The sequence below is a fragment of the Triticum dicoccoides genome, chromosome 3A (assembly GCF_002162155.2).
Source record: "Triticum dicoccoides isolate Atlit2015 ecotype Zavitan chromosome 3A, WEW_v2.0, whole genome shotgun sequence".
In the NCBI taxonomy this organism is placed as follows: domain Eukaryota; kingdom Viridiplantae; phylum Streptophyta; class Magnoliopsida; order Poales; family Poaceae; genus Triticum; species Triticum dicoccoides.
In genome coordinates this window covers 427,825,832-427,851,774 of record NC_041384.1, presented here as the reverse complement: position 1 = coordinate 427,851,774, position 25,943 = coordinate 427,825,832, and positions in this window count along the sequence as shown.

The window sequence follows — 25,943 nt, the reverse complement described above, 5'->3', positions numbered from 1 at the left end:
CTGCTCCTTTACAACTAAAACGTATTACTTCTGACAAGTATCGAGGTTTCCTTTTTGGGCAATTGTTGAGGTAGTGCCCTGACTCCTTGCACCTGTAATAGGTGATATGACTCAGGTCCTTCCTGGAATCCAATCTGCTTCTCTTCCTGGACCTTTCCATGCCAATCATGGCTTCTATTTCCTGTGGGTCATATTCTACTTCCTTTGTCGGGAATTCTACTAGATCCCCATTCATGCAATTCTGGGAGATGTGACCTTCTTCTCCACATGAATAGCATGACTTGGTGTAGGGTTTAATTGGTTCTTCTTTGGGCGTGTCCTCCACCTCTTCCTTCATCATAGTTTCTTCTAAAATTTCCATGAGGGCTCCTTTCATTACTTCTTTCTTCTGCTAGATGGTTCGTTGTACCATGGGGTAAATGTGACACTGAGCAGGATAGTGGGTAGTCCCTTCACACAAGAAACAAGTAATCTGCCTATTTGGGCATTCTTCAACTGGGTGACTTCCTTCACAATTAGGGCATTTATCCTTGTGTTCTTTATGGGTGTGTCCTATTTCTCCACAAATCTTGCATGCACAAGGTTTCTTCATATCCTTTCCATAAGGTTTCAACTTTTGGGACGCAAGCCGAGACTTTGGCAAAGTCAACTTTAATTCTTCCCAAGTGGTTACTCCTTGCCATCCATTCATGGTTTGGTATATCCTCCACCAAGTAGCAGCACCTCTTTCAAAGCACTGAAGAGCATGTTGGGTCATATCCTTTCCGACTACAGGATTATTCTTCATGTGATCCTCCATGTTCTGAATCCATCGGTTTGTCTCCAACTGACTCATCGGTCTAGAAAATACAAGCTCATCTTCATTCATCCTCTATTGGGTCCATGGGTTTGGGGTGAGATAAGAGAGAGGGAGAGGGATACACACAATACAAACAAAGTTTTGAAAAGACAGATTTTATTGTGGCTGTCGGAAAAACATCAGACAAATGACAGCTCACAAATGTCGCATCTAACGTAGGTATATAACAGGGGTTTGGTCTTCTAAAGGTCAATAAATCTTCAACGTCGCCACACTCTTCCAGTCTTGTTCATGCCTCCAATGGCTTCTTATGATCATGATTGTCTTTCTCAAGTTCTTTTGCCAGATCAACTCTGTTGACGCGAAGTCTCTCGTGCCGTCCTTTAATATTCCGGAGTTGCGTTCCAAACTTCTGGTTTCAACATCCTTCACATGAACCATGGTCATACTGTCCTTCAGTTCCTGAAAAATCTCCGGTATCCCGAGGTTGTAGCTCCTCCAGCTTGGCTACTTTCAGCTCCTGGGTCCTGAGTTCTTCACGAAATGCTTCCTCATCAAATATTGCTTCCTACAGATCCCTCTTAACTTCTTGATGTAATTCTCCAAATCCTGGTGATACACCGGCTAAGGTTAAAACTTCTTCTTACTAATAGGTGCTTCATCAGCCTTCTTCCATTAAATCCATTATGAGGAAATGCATCCTTAACTTAGCACGGTGACAATAGCATCAGCGGGCGATAACATCACGGATAGCCGTGTTTCTGCCCTTGTCATTTCCTCGAGCTATCATTCCATAGTTGATATCTCCTGCCTTAGGGTTTTCCTTGGCAGAACTTTGAGTTTTTAACTCTTCATGCTCCGGTCTTTCTCCGATACACCTTGATCTCGGGTATTGACAACTTCCATAGTCTACCAAGTTCCATAAGGGTAGCCTTCCTAGGTCATACAAATATGGGAATTCTTCAGAGCCTTCAAATTCTCCTTGTCTTCAGTCTTCAACCGTTGTAGTTTCCATTATTCAGATGCACGGAAAATACTCTTCATTCCGAAGTGGTCTTTGTTGTCCGATATCCTGTACTTCTTAGAGTGGTCCCATCAGTCGAATCTTCGTGTGGTCAAAAGGGAAAAGGGGTATGGTCTCACAAAAGGGAATTTTTGAATAAGCTCGGAAGAGAAGAGAGGTAAAAGATCTTTTTGAAAGGGAAAGTTGTAGAGAAAAATCCTTGCTATGGGCTTCCCAGTTTCTAGGGTCATGTCCTACAGTCAACATGTGCTCTGATACCATCTTGTAGCGACCCGACCCAAATGGATCAAGTCTTTGTGCTTAAGCGTCATCCCTGGATCGGTATGCTGACACACATAGTACTCGAGGATTTATAACAGAGGTAAATCACATGTAAAAGTAACGTAAATACTATTACCTCAATCCAAATAGCGGAAGTAACAAGGTTGTGGATTCCCATCAACACCAACGGCAAAGTTGAGTGTAGAAATCGTAACCCTAACGTAACACTTACTCGTCGTAAGATATCCTGCAACATGAGACGTTGCAGCCACAGACGGTCAGTACATTGAATGTACTGGCAAATTCACACCAGAGGATAATAATGAATAAAGGCTATCACTACATGCATATATGGCTGGTGGGAAAAGCTCTATGGTTATAAGGTTTTTGCGAAAAGCCAATTTTACCCTACTGCAAAGGAATACATTTTAATTAACTATCACGATGGTTCTTGAACATTGAGAATGGTTGACAGCATTCTCAATCCCAATTAAGTAACATCATTAAACCCAACAAACTTAATTTAAAGTAACATGATGAGATCAACAGGATAATCTAAGAACTAGATACTCAAGATGTCCATAATCGGGGACACAGCTAATCATGATTAGTTTATACACTCTGCAGAGGTTTGCGCACTTTTCCCCACAAGACTCGATCTCCTCCGTTGGATTTCTCGCACTACATGGTGTTTGAGAAACGGATGACCGAGACATAGTCTTTCAGAAGCGTTTGCACCTTACGATGGGTAGACCGTACCACCTACAACCCCTACATCCGCTAGTCTACCACTTTAAGAGTTCACATGACTTAATCAACTATGCTAGAGCCCATAATAGCTTGTGGCTGCACACGGAAGTTTCTAGTATGAAAAATCTCATGATCCCTTTGAGCCTGGGTGGCGGTCCATAAAAAACAGGCAATCCTGGTCTACCCCGGTGCCTAGACAGGCAATCCGAGAATAACCAGGTGCCTCAATCCACCCAGATGTGTGTTTAAGTTGCCACCTTAAGTAAACCATTAATTAATAATCTCACATATGTCATGAATACTCTCAAAACCCAATCCACGTCTACGGGCATAGCATGGCACTATAAGCATAAGTATAGTAACTCCCAAGGTTCGAATGCAGGGCAATAGGTTCCTACCTCTTCAACTACTTCCCAAAACCCACATGTTATCAATGCTACTCATGCAATGTTTGACGGTTGAAACTAATGCATAAAAACTGGGTACGAAAGGGATATGATCAAAGTGTGAACTTGCCTACAATGTTGATGAAGATGATTCACACTCAAAACTCTTGATAGATCTACTCGTCAAACTCCGATCAATCTATCGTAAGCAAGCAATAGTAACCACACATAAGCAATCACTCAAAAGATCAAAAAGATCGAAGAAGACAATTCGGAAAACATCAAAACCAAGAAAATAGATCTTGCAACATAAAACTATTTCTAACAGTACCAAAATTATGTGAATTTGGCCTTATCAGAAGGTTTAGGTCAAGAGCTTCGATTTGCAAAAAGAATCAACTCAAACGGAGCTACGAAACTCAATTTATGATCGAACAAAGTTTGAATTCAAATCTGCTCTAATTCAAATTTTAAACTTTTCAAAAACATGTTTGAGTTGGATTACTGGATAGAGGAGATCATAACAAAGACGTGAGCGTTGGTTTCGTTGGATTTGGATAAACGGGTAAGAAGTTGTGCTTGTTTGAAGAACAGCGACTATTCTGTAAATAAAGTATTCACATCCAGGTCCCTGGCCGAAATTACAGAAAAAGAAAAAAACTAAAAGGCGAACGTTCGTTTTCTATACCTAACCAGTGAACGTTTACTAAGTAACTAGTTTTAAAAGAAAAACCAGTTTTTAAACGGAAAACCAAAGAAAAAAAACCCTAAATAAAATCGGCGAACCGGGGCGGTTATTACCGGTTCGGGAGAAGAAAACCCGACGGCGGCGGCGGCGTTCGTCGGCGTCCGAGAAGACGGCGGCGGTGGCTCAGGCTTGACCGGAGCGGCGGCTCTGGTGGCCTACGGCGAGGGCGGAGTGGACGGGGAGGGGCGGCGCTGGGCGGCGGGTGCGGTGGTCGCGACGGCGGTGGTCGTCGGCCGCGACAGAGGCGGAGCTCGGCGGATCTCGCCGGCGGCGAGAGATGCGGCGCGAGGCGCGGATGCGAGCAGCGGGGAGGAGAGGAACGGGGCCCGGGGCCTCGTTATTTAAGGGGGGAGGAGCTGGCGTGGAGGAGGGGTCAGGCGAGGAGGACGCGGAGTCCGGCCGGACTCCGGCGGCGGCGCTCCCATGCGGGAGTCGGAGACGAGCGGGGCGCGCTGGTGTGCTGGGCCGCGGCTGTGGTTGGCCTTGGGCCGGCCCAGTCGGCGGCGGGGAGAGTTTTTTTTAAACCTTTTCCAGACAATTAAAAATAATAAAAGCAAAAAAATAAAAATATTATATAGGCATATAATATATCAAAATTTTCAGAGAAAGAATATCTACAACATGAACATTTTTCTTGCATTAAATAAAATACACATAAATTCTAATAATTCAAACAGTGCTACTGGTCTATTAAAATCCAACAAAAAACATTTTTAAAATACCAAAATGATTTCAAATTAATTTTTCTCCAATTTTCTATTGTAGGGAATCATGTTACCCTAATTTCCATATATTTTATTTTTGGAGAAAAATAATTTGAATAAAACTCAAATAACCCAAATTGAAAAAAATATTTTCAAATGGATTTTAGATTTGAGTTCTTTGAAACTCCCAACTCATATTCCTTATACTTTGAAGAAGTCATTTTATCTTCTCTCTTGAAAATCATTGAGTTGCATAAAGTTTCAGAATTGAAAATTTCCCAATGGAATTCAAATATTTTTTTCAAACACCCTTTTCATTTTTTAAATGGAAGAAGTCATGTCATCTTCTCTCCAGGGTTTCGTGGTGAAAAGAATTTGAATTCACGGAGGCCAGAAAGCAAATATGAAAGTTTGGGAAAGTCCTTTTATTCCCTCTCAATTTAACTTTCAAAAAGTTTCAAATTCACTCACTTTTAGACAATCAATCAAACAATCAATCAAATCTATCTATTTATTATGACATTCCAAAATTTAGAATTTTGGGATGTTAAAGTTGTCATCCGAGATTTACTATTATTGCTCGCTAGTACATTATGCTATTGATATGAGTAAACATGAGACCTAAATGTTATTGTGAATATGGTTAGTTCATAATCTTCGCTGAAAACTTGAATGTTGGCTTTACATATTTACAACAACAAGATCAAACAGAGTTTGTAAAAGTTTTCCTTTATCACTTTCAGTGTGTCAACTGAATTACTTGTGGATAAGCAAAGGTTTAAGCTTGGGGGAGTTGATACATCTCCATCGTATCTACTTTTTCCAAATGCTTTTGACCTTGTTTCGGACTCTAACTTGCATGATTTGAATGGAACTAATCCAGACTAACGCTGTTTTCAGCAGAATTGCCATGGTGTTATTTCTGTGCACAAATAAAAGTTCTCAGAATGACCCGAAACTTCATGGAGAATATTTTTAGAATATATAAAAAATATTGGCGGAAGAATCAATACAAGGGGCCCACACCCTGTTCACGAGGGTGGGGGGCATGCCCACCCCCCTGGGGGCGCCCCCTATCTCGTGGGCCCCCTGAGGCTCCACCGACCTCAACTCCGACTCTATATATTCACGTTCGGGGAGAAACGAAGCAGAGAGAAGGATTCATCGCGTTTTATGATACAGAGCTGCCGCCAAGCCATAATCTCTCTTGGGGGGGCTGATCTTGAGTCTGTACGGGGCTCCGGAGAGGGGAATCCGTCGCCATCATCAACCTTCCTCCATCACAATTTCATGATGATCACCGCCGTGCATGAGTATTCCATCGTAGGCTTGCTGGACGGTGATGGGTTGGATGATATTTATCATGTAATCGAGTTAGTTTTGTTATGGTTTGATCCCTAGTATCCATTATGTTCTGAGATTGATGTTGCTATGACTTTGCTATGCTTAATGCTTGTCACTAGGGCCCGAGTTCCATGATTTTAGATCTGAACCTATTATGTTTTCATGAATATATGTGAGTTCTTGATCATATCTTGCAAGTCTATAGTCACCTATTATGTGTTATGATCCGTTAACCCCGAAGTGACAATAACCGGGGTACTTACCGGTGATGACCGTAATTTGAGGAGTTCATGTATTCACTAAGTGTTAATGCTTTGGTCCAGTACTCTATTAAAAGTAGGCCTTAATATCCCTTAGTTTCCAATAGGACCCCGCTGCCACGGGAGGGTAGGACAAAAGATGTCATGCATGTTATTTTCCATAAGCACGTATGACTATATTCGGAATACATGCCTACATTACATTGATGAATTGGAACTAGTTCAGTGTCACCCTATGTTGTAACTGTTGCATGAGGAATCGCATCCGGCATAATTATCCATCACTGATCCATTGCCTACCAGCTTTTCACATATTGATCTTTGCTTAGTTACTTTATCGTTGCCACTGCTACAATCACTACAAAACCAATACTATTACTTTTGCCACTGTTACCGTTACTTCCATATTACATTGCTACTAAATACTTTGCTGCAGGTATTAAGTCTTTCAGGTGCAGTTGAATTGACAACTCAACTGTTAATACTTGAGAATATTCTTTGGCTCCCCTTGTGTCGAATCAATAAATTTGGGTTGAATACTCTACCCTCAAAAACTGTTGTGATCCCCTATAATTGTGGGTTATCAGGGCTCTCTCCCTGCCCTCCCGGTGGCGCCGAAGTGCCACCGGGGCAAGGATCGTGACGACAATCTACATCAACAATCTTTCTACCATTAACACCAACTCTCTTCCCCTCTATGTAGTGGTGTAACACCACTTCTCCCCGCTGTAATCTCTACTTAAACATGGTGCTCAACACTATATATTATTTCCCAATGATCTATGGCTATCTTATGATGTTTGAGTAGATCCTTTTTGTCCTATGGGTTAATCCTGATCTTGGTTGGTATGAGTGTATATTTTATTTTGGTGTTGTCCTACGGTGACCTCCGTGTCACGCTAATGGAGGGATCCCCACTGTAGGGTGTTGCAATACATTCATAATTCGCTTATAGTGAGTGGCGTGAGTGACAGAATACACAGACCCAAGTAAGTGGGCTATTGCGTATGGGAGTAAAGAAGACTTGATACTTAATGCTATGGTTGGGTTTTACCTTAATGATCTTTGGTAGTTGATGATGCTTGCTAGAGCTTCAATCACAAGTGCATATGATCCAGTAGAGAAAGCATGTTAGCTCATGCCTCTCCTCATATAAAATTGCATGAATGATTACTGGTCTAGTTATCGATTGCCTAGGAACAAATGACTTTCTTGTTGACAAAAGCTATCTACTTTTATTACCTTGCAATTTATTCATAGTTTTATTCTCTCAAAGTACTTGTAGTTTTATTCTTGCAAAATAGTTTCATACTTGTTTTAGGTAAAGTTGACATCAAGTGTGCGTAGAGTTTTATCGGTGGTCGATAGAACTTGAGGGAATATTTGTTCTACCTTTAGCTCCTCATTGGGTTTGACACTCTTATTTACTGAAAAAGGCTATAAATGATCCCCTATACTTGTGGGTTATCAAGACCTTTTTCTGGCGCCGTTGCCGGGGAGTAATAGTGTGGGGTGAATGTTTTCATGTGTGCTTGTTTGCTTTATCACTAAGTAGTTTTTATTTTCTGTTCTAAGTTGTTATCCATCTTTAGTTATGGATATGGAACATGAAATACCAAAAAATTAGTTGTACTTGCTACTAATGGAGATGTGGAACCTCCTAAAACCCTCGATGCTCGTTATGTGAAAAATATTAAACACTACTTTGATAATCCTGAGAAAACCCCATTCAACATGATAATGGGAGACATGTTGGATGAACATGAATACTTTAGGGATTATCGCTTGACACAAAAAGGGAAACTTGTATGGGATCAAATTCATATGTTGCATTGGTATGCTCGGGATTTATGCTCTAGATATGATTATACTTGTTGCCCTAGGATAAGGGCTCGACACCTTCCCTTTTCATATGAATTTAATGATAATGAAACCTTGTCTTCTGGACCCACAAGTGTAGGGGATCTATCGTAGTCCTTTCGATAAGTAGGAGTGTCAAACCCAACGAGGATCAGAAGGAAATGATAAGCGGTTTTCAGTAAGGTATTCTCTGCAAGCACTGAAATTATCGGTAATAGATAGTTTTGTGAGAAGGTAATTTGTAACGAGTATCAAGTAACAAAAGTAAATAAGGTGCAGCAAGATGGCCCAATCCTTTTTGTAGCAAAGGACAAGCCTGGACAAACTCTTATATAAAGTGAAGCGCTCCCGAGGACACATGGGAATTATCGTCAAGCTAGTTTTCATCACGTTCATATGATTCGCGTTCGGTACTTTGATAATTTGATATGTGGGTGGACCGGTGCTTGGGTACTGTCCTTCCTTGGACAAGCATCCCACTTATGATTAACCCCTATTGCAAGCATCCGCAACTACAACAGAAGTATTAAGGTAAACCTAACCATAACATGAAACATATGGATCCAAATCAGCCCCTTACGAAGCAACGCATAAACTAGGGTTTAAGCTTCTGTCACTCTAGCAACCCATCATCTACTTATTACTTCCCAATGCCTTCCTCTAGGCCCAAACAATGGTGAAGTGTCATGTAGTCGATGTTCACATGACACCACTAGAGGAAAGACAACATACATCTCATCAAAATATCGAACGAATACCAAATTCACATGACTACTTATAGCAAGACTTCTCCCATGTCCTCAGGAACAAACGTAACTACTCACAAATCATATTCATGTTCATAATTAGAGGGGTATTAATATGCATAAAGGATCTGAACATATGATCTTCCACCGAATAAACCAAGTAGCATCAACTACAAAGAGTAATCAACACTACTAGTAACCCACAGGTACCAATCTGAGGTTTTGAGAGAAAGATTGGATACAAGAGATGAACTAGGGTTTGAGATGAGATGGTGCTGGTGAAGATGTTGATGGAGATTGACCCCCTCCCGATGAGAGGATCGATGGTGATGATTTCCCCCTCCCGGAGGGAAGTTTCCCCGGCAGAACAGCTCCGTCGGAGCCCTAGATTGGTTCCGCCTCGTGACGGCGGAGTTTCGTCCCGTGAGCTAGCTTATGATTTTTTTATTAACGAAAGACCTCAGATAGCAGAAGATGGGCATCATAGGGCTGCCAGGGGGCCCACGAGGCAGGGAGCGCGCCCAGGGGGTAGGGCGCACCCCACCCTCGTGGATGGTGGGTGGCCCCCTCTGGTACTTCTTTTGCCCAATATTTTTTATATATTCTGAAACTTGCACCCATGAAGATTCAGGACTTTTGGAGTTGTGTAGAATAGGTCTATAATATTTGCTCCTTTTCCAACCTAGAATTCCAGCTGCCGGCATTCTCCCTCTTCATGTGAACCCTATAAAATAAGAGAGAATAGGCATAAGTATTGTGAAATAATGTGTAATAACAGCCCATAATGCAATAAATGTCGATATAAAAGCATGATGCAAAATGGATGTATCATGGATTCTGATGGCAAAACTAGGTTTAAGGATATTTGGAACCACAAGTAGTATCTCTACTTGGTGCAAAGAATTTGGCTAGCATGAGAGGGAAATGCAATCTCAACATGTTGGATGATCCATGACAATATAATTTATCTCAGATGTAAGGAAACACAACCCATTACGTTGTCTTCCTTGTCCAACATCAACTCTTTAGCATGTCATATTTTAATGAGTGCTCACAACCATAAAAGATGTCCAAGATAGTATATTTATATGTGAAAACCTCTCTTTCTTTATTACTTCCTATTAATTGAAACGATGACCAAAACTATGTTTGTCAACTCTCAACAACTTTTATTCATCATACTCTTTATATGTGAAGTCATTACTCTCCATAACATCCATATGATCTCTTTATTGCAATTCCTACAAGCATATATTCCTCCCTCATAATAATTTTCAGTAGCTTCATGAATGAATTCAACAATATAACTATCACATAAAGCATTCTTTTCATGATCTGCAAGCATAGAAATTTTATTACTCTCCATGTAAGCAAAATTCTTCTCATTCGGAATAGTGGGAGTATCATAAGAAACTCGAATACTATAAATTGTTTCCACATTAAAGGAGTTATGTTCAGAAAAAGGGTAATCATAATCATGACAAGTTTTATAAATATAATCATCACTACTTTTTATAGCATAAGTGTCATCACAATAATCATCATAGGTAGTAACTTTGTTCTCATCATAATCAATTGAAACCTCTTCCAAGATAGTGGAATCATTACTAAATAAAGTCATGACCACTCCAAATCCACTTTCATAATTATCACAATAAGATTCAACATCCTCCAAAATAGTGGGATCATTACTTCCTAAAGTTGACACTCTTCCAAACCCACTTTTATCAATATAACCATCATAAGTAGGAGGCATGCTATCATCATAATAAGTTTGCATATCAAAACTTGAGAGACAACAAATATCATCCTCATTAAAAATAGCATCCCCAAGCTTGGGACAAACATTAATTGCAGCAAATATATTTTCAAACTTGTCATTCTCATCAAACATAGCATCCCCAAGCTTGTGCCTTTTCATATCATAAGCATAATCACTCTCATCATTAATAGTATGGATAGCACCAATGGTATATCAATTACCATCATCACAATGAGTAATATGAGCAACATCATTTGGGAGAGATACCTTTCTACCTTTGCTTCTTCATCTTTTCTTTTTCTTCTTCACATTATGTGTTGGTTCAATCCTCTTTTCGGAGCTCCTTATTGATGAGATTGGTTGAATAGAAGGCTCCTCCTCGTTACCTGATTCATCATAAGAAATAATAGGAGGATATTGGGAAGCCTCTTCCCTTTCATTAGTATTCTCTTCATCCTCTATTTGTTTTCTTTTCTTTATGCAATTGGCAATATAAGGATTTTCAATGCAATTCACCGCAAAACACATAAAAATTTCTTCTAGATCAATATCAAGGAATTTCTCAAGGTTATATTCTGGAATATGCTTAGTTATTCGTTTCATTTATTCATAACCCAAAAGAAAACTAAGTTCATTATGATGTGCAAGGGAAATCAAATCATCACAATTTTTGGACACGATACGATCATGAAACAATTTGCATTTGAGATTTAAATGACCATGTTCATTGCAAAGTTCACAAGTATGGTGAAGAAATTTTAAATTTTCAGCACAAACATCTAGCCTTTCTTGCAACCATTTAGTTTCTAAATACTTATGCCTCTTGCAAAAAATCTATTTTCCCTAATTGGTGTGTACTTGCAAGCTCTATGCACTCCACAAAAATTGACATGCTTATAAGAGACATTTTCATCATGACTAGTGCAATCATCATTAGTACTATGGATATTCAAGGAGTTCATACTAGCAACATTTCAATCATGCTCATCATTCAAAGATTTAGTGCCAAACATTTTATAGACTCCTTCTTCTAGCACTTGAGCACAATTTTCCTTTCCATCATTCTCACGAAAAATATTAAAAAGATGAAGTGTATGAGGCAAACTCAATTCCATTTTGTTGGTGTTTTATTTTATAAACTAAACTAGTGCTAAAACAAGAAACAAAAAGATTCGATTGCAAGATCTAAAGATATACCTTCAAGCACTCACCTCCCCGACAATGGCGCTAGAAAAGAGCTTGATGTCTACTACACAACCTTCTTCTTGCAGACGTTGTTGGGCCTCCAAGTGCAGAGGTTTGTAGGACAGTAGCAAATATCCCTCAAGTGGATGACCTAAGGTTTATGAATCTGTGGGAGGCGTAGGATGAAGATGGTCTCTCTCAAGCAACCCTGCAACCAAATAACAAAGAATCTCTTGTGTCCCCAACACACCCAATACAATGGTAAATTGTATAGGTGCACTAGTTCGGCGAAGAGATGGTGATACAAGTGCAATATGGATAGTAGATATAGGTTTTTGTAATCTGAAAGTATAAAAATTGCAAGGTAACTAATGATAAAAGTGAGCACAAACGCTATTGCAATGCTAGGAAACAAGGCCTAGGGTTCATACTTTCACTAGTGCAAGTTCTCTCAACAATAATAACATAATTGGATCATATAACTATCCCTCAACATGCAAAAAAGAGTCACTACAAAGTCACTAATAGCGGAGAACAAACAAAGAGATTATGGTAGGGTACGAAACCACCTCAAAGTTATCCTTTCTGATTGATCTATTCAAGAGTCCATAGTAAAATAACATGAAGCTATTCTTTCCGTTTGATCTATCATAGAGTTCGTACTAGAATAACACCTTAAGATACAAATCAACCAAAACCCTAATGTCACCTAGATACTCCAATGTCACCTCAATTATCCGTGGGTATGATTATACGATATGCATCACACAATCTCAGATTCATCTATTCAACCAACAGAAATAACTTCAAAGAGTGCCCCAAAGTTTCTACCGGAGAGTCAAGACGAAAACATGTGCCAACCCCTATGCATAAGTTCACGAGGTCACGGAACTCGCAAGTTGATCACCAAAACATACATCAAGTGGATCACGTGGTATCCCGTTGTCACCACAGATAAGCACATGCAAGACATACATCAAGTGTTCTCAAATCCTTAAAGACTCAATCCAATAAGATAACTTCAAAGGGGAAAACTCAATTCATTACAAGAGATTAGAGGGGGAGAAACATCATAAGATCCAAATATAATAGCAAAGCTCGCGATACATCAAGATCATACCATCTCAAGAACACGAGAGAGAGAGATCAAACACATAGCTACCGGTACATACCCTCAGCCCCGAGGGTGAACTACTCCCTCCTCATTGTGGAGAGCGCCGGGATGATGAAGATGGCCACCGGAGAGGGATTCCCCCCGCCGGCAGGGTGCCGGAACGGGTCTAGATTGGTTTTTGGTGGCTACGGAGGCTTCTGGCGGCGGAACTCTCAATCTATTCTGCTCCTCGATGTTTTTAGGGTATATGGAGATATATAGGCGAAAGAAGTCGGTCAGGGGAGCCACGAGGGGCCCACGACGGTGGGGGTGTGCCCAGGAGGGCAGGCGCACCTCCCTGCCTCGTGGCCACCTCGAAGCTTCCGTGATGTATACTCCAAGTCTCCTGGATTGCTTCCGTTCCAAAAATAACTCTCCCGAAGGTTTCATTCCGTTTGGACTCCGTTTGATATTCATTTTCTTCAAAACACTGAAATAGGCAAGAAAACATCAATTTGGGATGGGCCTCCAGTTAATAGGTTAGTCCTGAAAATAATATAAAAGTGTATAATAAAGCCCATAAACATCCAAAACAGATAGTATAATAGCATGGAGCAATAAAAAATTATAGATACGTTGGAGACGTATCAGCATCCCCAAGCTTAATTCTTGCTCGTCCTCGAGTAGGTAAATGATAAAAACAAAAATTTTGATGTGGAATGCTACCTAACATATTTATCCATGTAATTCTTTATTGTGGCAAGAATATTCAGATCCGAAAGATTCAAGACAAAAGTTTAATATTGAGATAAAAATAATAATAGTTCAAGCATACTAACAAAGTAATCATGTCTTCTCAAAAGAACAAGGCCAAAGAAAGCTATCCCTACAAAATCATATAGTCTGGCTATGCTCTCTCTTCATCACACAAAATATTTAAATCATGCACAACCCTGATGACAAGCCAAGCAATTGTCTCATACTTTTGATGTTCTCAAACTTTTTCAATCTTCACGCAATACATGAGCGTGAGCCATGGACATAGCACTATAGGTGGAATAGAATGGTGGTTGTGCAGAAAAAAGGAGAAGATAGTCTCACATCAACTAGACGCATCAACGGGCTATGGAGATGCCCATCAATAGATATCAATGTGAGTGAGTAGGGATTGCCATGCGACGGATGCACTAGAGCTATAAGTGTATGAAATCTCAAGAAAAGAACTAAGTGGGTGTGCATCCAACTTGCTTGCTCATGCAGACCTAGGGCAATTTGAGGAAGCCCATCATTGGAATATACAAGCCAAGTTCTATAATGTAAAATTCCCACTAGTATATAAAAGTGATAACATAGGAGACTCTCTATCATGAAGATCATGGTGCTACTTTTAAGCACAAGTGTGGAAAAGGATAGTAACATTGTCCCTTCTCTCTTTTTCTCTCATTATATTTTTTTATTTGGCCTTATTTTTTCTTTTTTTTCTTTTTGGCCACTTTTTTCTTCTTCTTTTTATTTCTTATTTTTCGTCCGGAGTCTCATCCTCACTTGTGGGGGAATCATAGTCTCCATCATCCTTTACTCACTGGGACAATGTTCTAATAATGATGATCATCACACTTTAATTTACTTACAACTCAAGAATTACAACTCAATACTTAGAACAAAATATGACTCTATGTGAATGCCTCTGGTGGTGTACCGGGATGTGCAATCATGCATGAGTGACATGTATGAAGAATTATGAACGGTGGCTTTGCCACAAATACGATGTCAACTACATGATCATGCATGCAATATGAGAATGATGAAGCGTGTCATAATAACGAAACGGTGGAAAGTTGCATGGAAATATATCTCGGAATGGTCATGGAAATGCCATAATAAGTAGGTATGGTGGCTGTTTTGAGGAAGGTATAAGGTGGGTTTATTGTACCGACCCGTCCTTAAACGGTCAAGTCTCTAGGCTTCAGTGTCATCCCTGGATCAGTAATGCTGACACACATAGTACTCGAAGGATTTATACAGAGTGGCAATCACACACTTCTTACATCAAATGTCTCAAGAGAGAATTTATTAGAATAAATATTTCTTAAGGCCATCTAATACGATAACATTGGAAGGCTTGGAAGATAAAGTGAGTTCATCAACTCCAACGGCATAGCTGAGTGCATGACAAACGACCTATTGCACCTTACTCCTCGTCTGAAAAGTCTGCAACATGATACGTTGCAGCCCGAAAATGGGTCAGCACATGGAATATGCTGGCATTGTAACACAGGAGAGTAATGAACAGATAAAAACTATCACTACATGCATATATAGCTGGTGGAGGCTCTAAGATTAACTTGTTTTGCGAAAAGCTAATTTTTTCCTACAACAAAGGAATATATTTTATTTAACTATCATCATAGTTGAACAACATTGAGAAGGTTCATCCAACTCAATCCCAATTAAAAGTAATTATCAACCCAACAAATTAATTTAGAGTGATGAGATCCATATGATAATCCACGAACCAGATACTCAAGCTGTCCATAACTGGGGACACGGCGAACCATGATTAGTTTGTACACTCTGCAGAGGTTTGCACACTTTTCCCCACAAGACTCGATCTCCTCCGTTGGATTTCTCGCACTACATGGTGTTTGAGAAACAGATGACCGAGACACAATCTTTCAGAAGCATTTGCTCTCTACTCCGGGCGGACCGATACACCTAAAATCCGCTACATCTGCTAGTCCACCTCTTCAAGATCTCACACAACTTACTCAACTATGTCAGAGCCCATAATGGCTTGTGGCTGCACACGGAAGTTTCTAGCATGAATAGTCTTATGATCCCTTTGAGCCTGGGTGGCGGATCGTAGGATGATCACACGGGTACTCCGGGATATCCTAGGACAACACTGGATTCTCCAGGTGCCCACGAGCAATCCACCCAGATGTGTATTAAAATTGCCAACTTAAGTTGATCTCACATCTGTCATGGATACACTCAAAACCAATCCACGTCTACGAGCATAGCATGGCAATATAAGCATAACGTAGAAGTAACTCCCAGGGGTTTGATAATAAAACAGGTAATAGGTTCTACCTCATCATCTACTTCCCAGACCCACATGTTAAGAGATCCTACTCATGCAATTTGTGAGGGTTGAAACTAATGCATAAAAATGGGTGATAAAGGGGTATGATCAAAGTGTTACATGCCTTGCTGAAGATCTGCAAATCCTAGGGACTCGTAGTAGCACGCTTCGCACTCCGGGTGTTCTATCGCCAACAAACAATAGCATACATAAGCAATCAAGCAAATATGCACGGGTAAAACTCAAATAAGAAGATCTAACTAGAAAGTTCAATTGAAGAACTCTGGTTTGCAAAAAGAATCAAATCAAACGGAGCAACAAAACTCAAACTGCGAAAGAAACAAGATCCGATTACTAATCTGGACTAAAGTCAAATTTTACAGTACCAAAATCTTGTTCAAGTTGGTTAAACCGAAAGAGGGCTTCGAGACGATGATCCAGGTGCTTGAATCGCCTGATTCCGACTAACGAGCGAAAAGATAAACTAAAACGAAAAACAGGGCAGAAATCGCGATAAAAAATAATATCGGAAAACCTTGGAAAAAGAAAAACTTACGAATAGGCTAACAAACGAACGTTCGCTGTCTGTGACTAATGGATGAATAGCATTCGTTAAAACGAACGTACGGACGAACGCCCCAAAATAAATAAACCGACAGAAAATCGAACCGATCTTGTCTAAAAAATGAATCTAGGTTTTTCAAAATAAAACCAAACGGTTTTAAAAAACCGGCCTCGGCAAACGTGACGGCGGCGGCAGCGGGAACTCCGGCGGGGTCGGCGGCGCGGCGACAGCGCGAGGCGGCGGCGGTGGCGCTAGCGTGGGCGGCGGTGGCTGGGGTGAGGGGCTTGGGGCGGCTAGGGTTTGGGGGGGCTGGCGGGCCGCGGCTTATAAGAGGCCGGCCGGGTTGGTGTCCCAGGCGGACACGACCTGGTAGGTCGGTTTCGTTTTTAAAAAAAACATGCCGCAGAAAAACAAAGAAAAGAAATACTAAACAGACTCCAAAAATTCCGAAATAAATTTTCCTCGTCCTCTAAAAATATGCCGGACAAGGTGAACATTTATTTAGGACTCTTGTGCAATTTTGAAAAACGCATATTTTCCTAATTCAAATACAATAGAATTAAAATCCAAATAAAAATGTTTATTTATTTTTATTTTTTTCCTCCCATATTTCCTTTATTTTGGAGAAGTCATATTATCTCCTCTCTTATATTTTAATATGAAATATTTTTGGAGGGAAAAATAATTAAAACAAATGATCCTCGTTTCGATATTTGATAAAATTCAAATATGAAAATGGTGAAATCCCCAACTCTCTCTGTGGGTCCCTGAGCTGCATAGAATTTCGAGGATTGCAAAGCAAATATGCAAATGAAAATATGATATGTATGAATGATCTATGTATAACATACCAAATTGAAAATTTGGGATGTTACAAACCTACACCCTTTAAGATGAATCTCGCCCTCGAGATTCGGGTTGGCTAGAAAATAGGTGTGGGTGGTCTTGCGTAGATCATCATCTCATTCCCAGGTGGCTTCGTCCTCGGTATGGTGGCTCCACTGAACTTTGAAAAACTTGATAACCTTGTTGCGGGTAACTCGACTGGCAAATTCGAGAATCCTGACTGGTTTCTCCTCATATGCCAAATCATTGTCTAACTGTATTGCTTCCAGGGGCACTGTACCTCTCAGAGGAATATCGGCCATCTCGGCATGACACTTCTTCAACTGGGAAATGTGAAACACATAATGTACTCCTGACAGTCCTTCGGGCAATTCCAACATGTAGGCAACCTCTCCCATGCGTTCCAAAACTTGGTATGGTCCTACAAATCTCGGGGCTAACTTTCCCTTAACTCCAAAACATTTAACTCCTCGCAGAGGTGACACTCATAGATATACTCTGTCTCCGATTTCATACGCTACCTCCTTGCGTTTTGAGTCGGCATAACTCTTCTGCCTGGACTGAGCTACCTTCAGTCTGTCTCGAATCAGCTTAACCTTCTCTTCAGACTCCTTAATCAAATCAGATCCAAACAACTGGCGGTCTCCAACTTCATCCCTCATCAACGGTGTTCGGCATCTTCTTCCGTACAGGGCTTCAAATGGTGCCATCTTCAAACTAGCCTAGTAGCTGTTGTTGTACGAGAACTCCGCGTAGGATAAATTATCATCCCAACTAGACCCGTAGTCTAGCGCACAAGCTCTCCACATGTCCTCCAGAATCTGATTGACTCTCTCGGTCTGTCCATCTGTCTGCGGGTGAAAAGTTGTACTGAACTCCAGCCCGGTTTCCAAAGTCTCGTGCAGTTGGTGCCAAAACTTTGAAGTAAACTGTGTTCCTCTATCTGATACGATGGTCCTCGGGACTCCGTGCAGACATACGATCCTGGTCATGTATATCTTGGCCAACTTCGCACTTGTATATGTGGTTATCACTGGGATAAAGTGAGCTACTTTGGTCAAGCGGTCCACTACTACCCAGTTAGAATCGTATCCCGATGGGGTCCTGGGTAATCCAGTGATAAAATCCATGCCAAGATTATCCCACTTCCATTTGGGTATCGGCATAGGCTGCAATAATCATGCTGGCTTCTGATGTTCTTCCTTCACTCTCTGACACACATCACATACGGCTACATACTCGGCAATATCCTTCTTCATACCAGTCCACCAGAAACGCTCCTTCAGATCCAAATACGTCTTGGTGTTTCTGGGGTGTATCGAGTATGGTGAGTCATGAGCTTCCTGTAGTATTAACTTCCTGATCTCTGCATTATTGGGCACATATATCCGGTCCTTGAACCACAAGGTGTCGTGCTCATCCTCACGAAAACCTTTGGCTTTGCCTTCACTCATCTTCTCCTTTATCTCGACAATTTCTTTGTCCTCCTTCTGGGCTTCTCGAATCTTTCCCAACAATGTCGACTGAACTTCCATGGTTGTAACAAAATCTCTAGGAACAATCTCTAAACGTAGCTCCCTGAAATCTTCTGCTAACTCCCTTGGCAAACCTCCTGTTACTAAGGTATTGGCATAACTCTTCTGGCTCAAAGCGTCTGCTACGACATTGGCCTTGCCTGAATGATAGTGCAATTTAATATCGTAATCCTTTATAAGCTCCAACCATCTCCTTTGCCTGAGGTTCAACTCCTTCTGTGTGAAAATGTACTTCAAACTCTTATGATCCGTACATCACAATGGTTCCCAATAAGAAAATGTCTCTGGGTTTTTAGCGCATGCACTACCGCTGCCAACTCCAAATCATGCGTGGCATAATTCAACTCATGCGGTCGAAGTTGTCGTGAGGCATATGAAAAAACTCTTCCATCTTGCATAAGTACTCCTCCAAGTCCTAAGCGAGATGCGTCACAATACACTTGGAAATCCTTGCGTATATCTGGTAGAATCAGCAATGGAGCCATAGTCAAACGTTTCTTCAACTCCTGGAAACTTGCTTCACATTCTTCAGTCCAATGGAACTTAGTTTCCTTCTTCAATAACATCGTCATAGGCTTCGCAATCTTAGAGAAATTTTCAATGAATCTCCGATAGTATCCCACGAGTCGAAGAAAACTATGGATCTCTCCAACTGAGGTGGGTGCCAACCACTCAGTTACTGATTTAACCTTGGTAGGATCTACTGCAATACCTTCTCCTGATATAACATGTCCAAGAAATCCAACTTCCTTCAACCAAAACTCACACTTGCTAAACTTGGCATATAACTGATGTTCCCCGAGCTTCTCAAGAACTAAACGCAAATGCTCCTTTGTTCATCTTCATCCTTTGAGTATACCAATATATCATCAATGAACACCACAGCAAACTTATCCAAGGACTCCATGAACACCTTATTCATCATACTCATGAAATATGCAGGGGCATTAGTCAATCCAAATGACATAACCGTGTACTCATATAGCCCATACCTTGTGGTAAAAGCTGTCTTAGGTATATCCTTTTCTCGAATCTTCAGCTGGTGATATCCTTATCGCAGATCGATCTTCGAAAACACTTTATCTCCTTGCAGCTGGTCAAACAGATCATTGATCATCGGCAGTTGGTACTTGTTCTTGATTGTCACTTCATTCAAATACCGATAATCGACAACCATTCTCAGAGACTTATCCTTCTTCTCAACCAATAGCACTGTGGCTCCCCATGGTGATGAACTTCGTCGAATGTAACCTTTCTCCAGTAACTCCTTAATCTATTTCTTGATCTCCTCCAGATCATTCGCGGGCATCCTGTATGGTCTCTTTGATATAGGCCCGGTGCCTGGCAACAACTCTATCAAAAACTCTATGTCTCGATCTGACAGCATGCCTGGTAACTCCTATGGAAATACATCTGGGTTATCCTTCACAATAGGCACTTCTTCCTGAATAACTCCCGTGAGAGAATTTACTTGGGTTCTCCCTGGCACATGCCTGGATACATACTTGATCCTTTTTCCCTCCGGGGTGGTAAGTAGGATTGTCTTACTAGCGCAATCAATGTTTCCTCCATACATCGACAGCCAATCCATTCCTAGTATCACATCCAATCCTTTCGACTCCAAAATTATCAAGTCAGAGGGGAAAACATGACTACATATGGTTAATGGCATCTGAAAACATCATTGCTTGCCATATACTCGGCTCCGAGTGAGGTTACTAGCATAGGTGTCTTAAGAACTTTAGTGGGCAACTTATACTTATCCACAAATCCCCTTGATATGTATGAATGCGATGCACCAGTATCAAAAAGTACGATTGTGGTAAACGACTTAACTAAAAACTTATCGATAACTGCATCTAGTTGCTCTTCAACCTCCTCCATGTTCACGTGGTTCACTTGTCCTTTGTTAAATGGATTGGGCTTCTTCCCAAAGCTCCCATTACCATTTTCGTTATTTGCTTCAGGGCACTTAGTGGCATAGTGTCCAGTCTTCCTGCACTTGAAATAAGTAACGTGGCTTAGGTCCCTCTTGGCGGGTGTGGCTGGATTGGAGCGGTTCTGATTGCTGCTGGCTCCATTCCCATTCCCATTCTTTGGGCCATTATGATTATGAGAACTTCCTCCATTGTGAGTGTGGCCTCCATGGTTATGGGTAAGCCCTCCCGAGTTCGGGGTAAAGCGAGGCTTCTGCTGAGCTCCTGAATTGTACTTCCCTTGTCCATATTTCCTCTTGCGGCTCTATCTGCTACTGCTTCCCTTCGATCATGAGAGCTTTATCTACCAACTCCTGGTAGTTGTTAAATGTTGCCACCATTAACTGCATACTCATCTCATCATTCAGCTCTTACATAAACTTCTCTTGCTTCGCGGCATCTATGGCCACATCATCTGGAGCATAGCGGGATAACTTACTAAACTCCTCCATGTACTGGCCTACAGTATGGTTCCCTTGGTGTAAGTTGTGAAACTCACGCTTCTTCATGCTCATAGCTCCAGTGCATACGTGGGCGGTGCGGAATGCTTGCTGAAACTGCTCCCAAGTGACATTGGCTATAGGAAAAGTGGTTGTGTAGTTCTCCCACCATGCGGCTGCGGGTCCATCCAATTGGTGTGCTGCAAAACGCCCCTTCTCAGCATCTGTGCAACCGGCAGTGGTTAACTCCCTTCCAATCCTATGTAGCCAATAATCAGCAACTATTGGCTCGGTGCTACTGGAAAACACCGGCAGCTGCAACCTTAGAAAACAGGCTAAGTTGTCAACTGGTGGTGGTGGCGGAGGGTTGTTGTTGTTGCCTTGGTTCTGAACTAGCAACTGCATCAATGTATTCTGCTGCTGGATCAACTGAGTGAGCTCCGGTGGGAAGGAAAACCCGGGGTCATGTCTCGGAGGCATCTTATGGGTTTGAAGGGAAGAGATTAGAATAGAATAAGGTCTAATGAGAAAACACTCCCCATATGCACATGAGACAAACACAATCATATCATATCACTCAATCAATCAAGCAAGGGCATACAATTGGTCTAACTATTGTTACAGTGCTCGGACTACTAATACTTACATGGGGGAGTACTACTAATAGTATGGTGGTGTACTAGAAATTTTGATCAGTGGAAGACTCCATGATATCCGCTCCAGCTTCATCTTCATAGTCGTCATCACTACTATCAGGGTCGGAGTCGGTGTCGTCGTCGACGATGTAGTCTTCAGAACGAATCTCCTTAGGTTCGCCGTCTTCTCCTGGCATGGGGTCTCCCATGAAAACTCCTAGCTTCTTGGTCATGTCGTCATTCCTCTCCAAAAGTATCATCATTTCCTCCTCATATTCATCGCGTGTAGACTTAAGCTCTTCTTCTAGCTCTGTGATCCTGATCATCCCCTTCTTCAAATCTATCATGCTTGCACACATCTGGTTCTCCTGAGAACGAATGTGATGGTTTAATTCCTAGATGAATGCGGCAATGGACCTGTCCTGGTGATGATCATCTCCCATTGCTCATCTGGGCGCCCACATATCTGGTAGATAGTGTCCTTAAGCTCCTTGTGGTAAACTTCACCGATGTGTCCTATAGCAATGTGGGCTGCCATACTCTTGCCTAGACTCCAGCTGGGTGCATCAAAGGAAAACTCTATGGGTTTAGTGACTGGCGTGAACGTCCTTCCTGGAACTTGAACTTGAATCATCCATCGCTCTTCTTCTAGTAAAGTGGCGGTATAGGTCCCAGTGAAGCTTGGTATTCCGATGTTCAGGTACCTAGTGACTTCCTTCAAGTGTCATCCAAAAGGTGTGTCTTCATCCGGTTGTGCAAACTTGTTCCTCGAGTCTGCCATCCTAAAGAGTAGAGAGTGGAGAGGAGTCAGAAATAAGTAGAGCGGAGTGGCCTATGGCTTTTCTTAGTGGTCATGTCCTACATTCAGCGTGTGCTCTGATACCATCTTGTAGCGACCCGACCTCAAACGGTCAAGTCTCTGTGCTTTAGTGTCATCCCTGGATCGGTAATGCTGACACACACAATACTCGAAGGATTTATAACAGACTGGCAATCACACACTTATTACATCGAATGTCTCAAGAGAGAACTTATTACAATAAATATGGCTTAAGGCCATCTAATACGATAACATCGGAAGGCTTCGAAGATCATGGTGCTACTTTGAAGCACAAGTGTGGAAAAGGATAGTAACATTATCCCTTCTCTCTTTTTCTCTCATTATATTTTTTATTTGGCCTTATTTTTTTCTTTTTGGCCACTTTTTTTTTATTCTTTCTTTTTTTCATTTTTCGTCCGGAGTCTCATCCCGACTTGCGGGGGAATCATAGTCTCCATCATCCTTTTCTCACTGAGACAATGTTCTAATAATGATGATCATCACACTTTAATTTACTTACAACTCAAGAATTACAACTCGATACTTAGAACAAAATATGACTCTATGTGAATGCCTCCGGCGGTGTACCGGGATGTGCAATGATGCATGAGTGACATGTATGAAGAATTATGAATGGTGGCTTTGCCACAAATACGATGTCAACTGCATGATCATGCAAGCAATATGACAATAATGAAGTGTGTCATAATAACGGAACGATGGAAAGTTGCATGGCAATATATCTCGGAATGGCTATGGAAATGCCATAATAGGTAGGTACGGTGGCTGTTTTGAGAATGGTATATGGTGGGCTTATTGTAGCGACCCGACCTCAAACGGTCAAGTCTCTGTGCTTCAGTGTCATCCCTGGATCGGTAATGCTGACACACAGTACTCGAAGGATTTATAACAGAGTGGCAATCACACACTTCTTACATAGAATGTCTCAAGAGAGAACTTATTACAATAAATATGGCTTAAGGCCATCTAATACGATAACAGCGGAAGGCTTGGAAGACAACGGCATAGCTGAGTGCATGACAAATGACCTATCGCACTTTACTCCTCGTCTGAAAAGTCTGCAACATGATATGTTGCAGCCCGAAAACGGGTCAGCACATGGAATATGCTGGCATTGTAACACAGGAGAGTAATGAACAGATAAAAACTATCACTACATGCATATATCGCTGGTGGAGGCTCTAAGGTTATATTGTTTTGCAAAAAGCTAATTTTTCCCTACAACAAAAGAATATATTTTATTTAACTATCATGGTAGTTGAAGAACATTGAGAAGGTTCCTCCATCTCAATCCCAATTAAAAGTAATTATCAACCCAACAAATTAATTTAGAGTGATGAGATCCATATGATAATCCCTGAACCAGATACTCAAGATGTCCATAACCGGGGACACGGCTAACCATGATTAGTTTGTACACTCTGCAGAGGTTTGCGCACTTTTCCCCACAAGACTCGATCTCCTCCGTTGGATTTCTCGCACTACATGGTGTTTGAGAAACGGATGACCGAGACACAATCTTTCAGAAGCATTTGCTCTTTACTCCGGCTGGACCTGTACACCTACAATCCCCTACATCTACTAGTCCACCTGTTGAAGAGCTCACGCAACTTACTCAACTATGCCAGAGCCCATAATGGCTTGTGGCTGCACACGGATGTTTCTAGCATGAACAGTCTTATGATCCCTTTGAGCCTGGGTGGCGGACCGTATGATGATCACAAGGGTACTCCGGGATATCCTAGGACAACACTGGATTCTCCAGGTTCCCACAAGCAATCCACCCAGATGTGTATTAAAGTTGCCACCTTAAGTTGAACCATTATTAAAAATCTCACATTTGTCATGGATACACTCAAACCCAATCAACGTCTACGAGCATAGCATGGCAATATAACCATAACATAGAAGTAACTCCCAGGGGTTTGATAATAAAACAGGTAATAGGTTCTACCTCATCATCTACTTCCCAGACACACATGTTAAGAGATCCTACTCATGCAATGTGTGAGGGTTGAAACTAATGCATAAAATTGGGTGATAAAGGGGTATGATCAAAGTGTTACTTGCCTTGCTGACGATCTGCAAATCCTAGGAACTCGTAGTAGCACGCTTCGCACTCCGGGTATTCTATCGCCAACAAACAATAACATACATAAGCAATCAAGCAAAGATGCACGGGTAAAACTCAAATAAGAAGATCTAACTAGAAAGTTCAACTGAAGAACTCCGGTTTGCAAAAAGAATCAAATCAAACGGAGCAACGAAACTCAGACTGCGAAAAAAACAAGATTCGATTACTAATCTGGACTAAAGTCAAATTTTATAGTACCAAAATCTTGTTCAAGTTGGTCAAACAGAAAGAGGGCTTCGAGACGAAGATCCAGGCGCTTGAATCGCCTGATTCCGACTAACGAGCGAAAAGATTAACTAAAACGAAAAACGGGGCGGAAATCGCGATCGAAACTAATCACGGAAAACCCTGGAAAAACAAAAACTGATGAACAGTCTAACAAATGAACGTTCGCTATCTGTGACTAACGGATGAACGGCGTTCGTTAAAACAAACGTACAGACGAACGTCCCCAAAATAAATAAACCGACGGAAAACCAAACCGATCTAGTCTAAAAAATGAATCTAGGTTTTTCGAAATAAAAAAGAACGGTTTTTTTAAACCGGTGGCTACCTCGGCAAACGTGACGATGACGGTGGCGAGAAATTTGGCGGGGTCGGCGGCGGGCGGCGGCGCGGCGGCAACCGGTGGCGGCGACGCTAGCACGGGCGACGGTGGCGGCTGGAGTGCGGGGCTTGGGGCGGCTAGGGTTTGGGGGGCTGGCGGGCCGCGGCTTATAAGAGGCCAGCCGGGTCAGTGTCCCAGGCGGACACGGCCCAGTAGGTTGGTTTCCCCCTTTTAAAAAAACATGCCATAGAAAAACAAAGAAAAGAAATACTAAACGGACTCCAAAAATTCCGAAATAAATTTTCCCCGTCCTCTAAAAATATGCCAGACAAGGTGAACATTTATTTAGGACTCTTATGCAATTAAAACACATATTTTTCCTAATTCAAATAAAATAGCATTAAAATCCAAATAAAG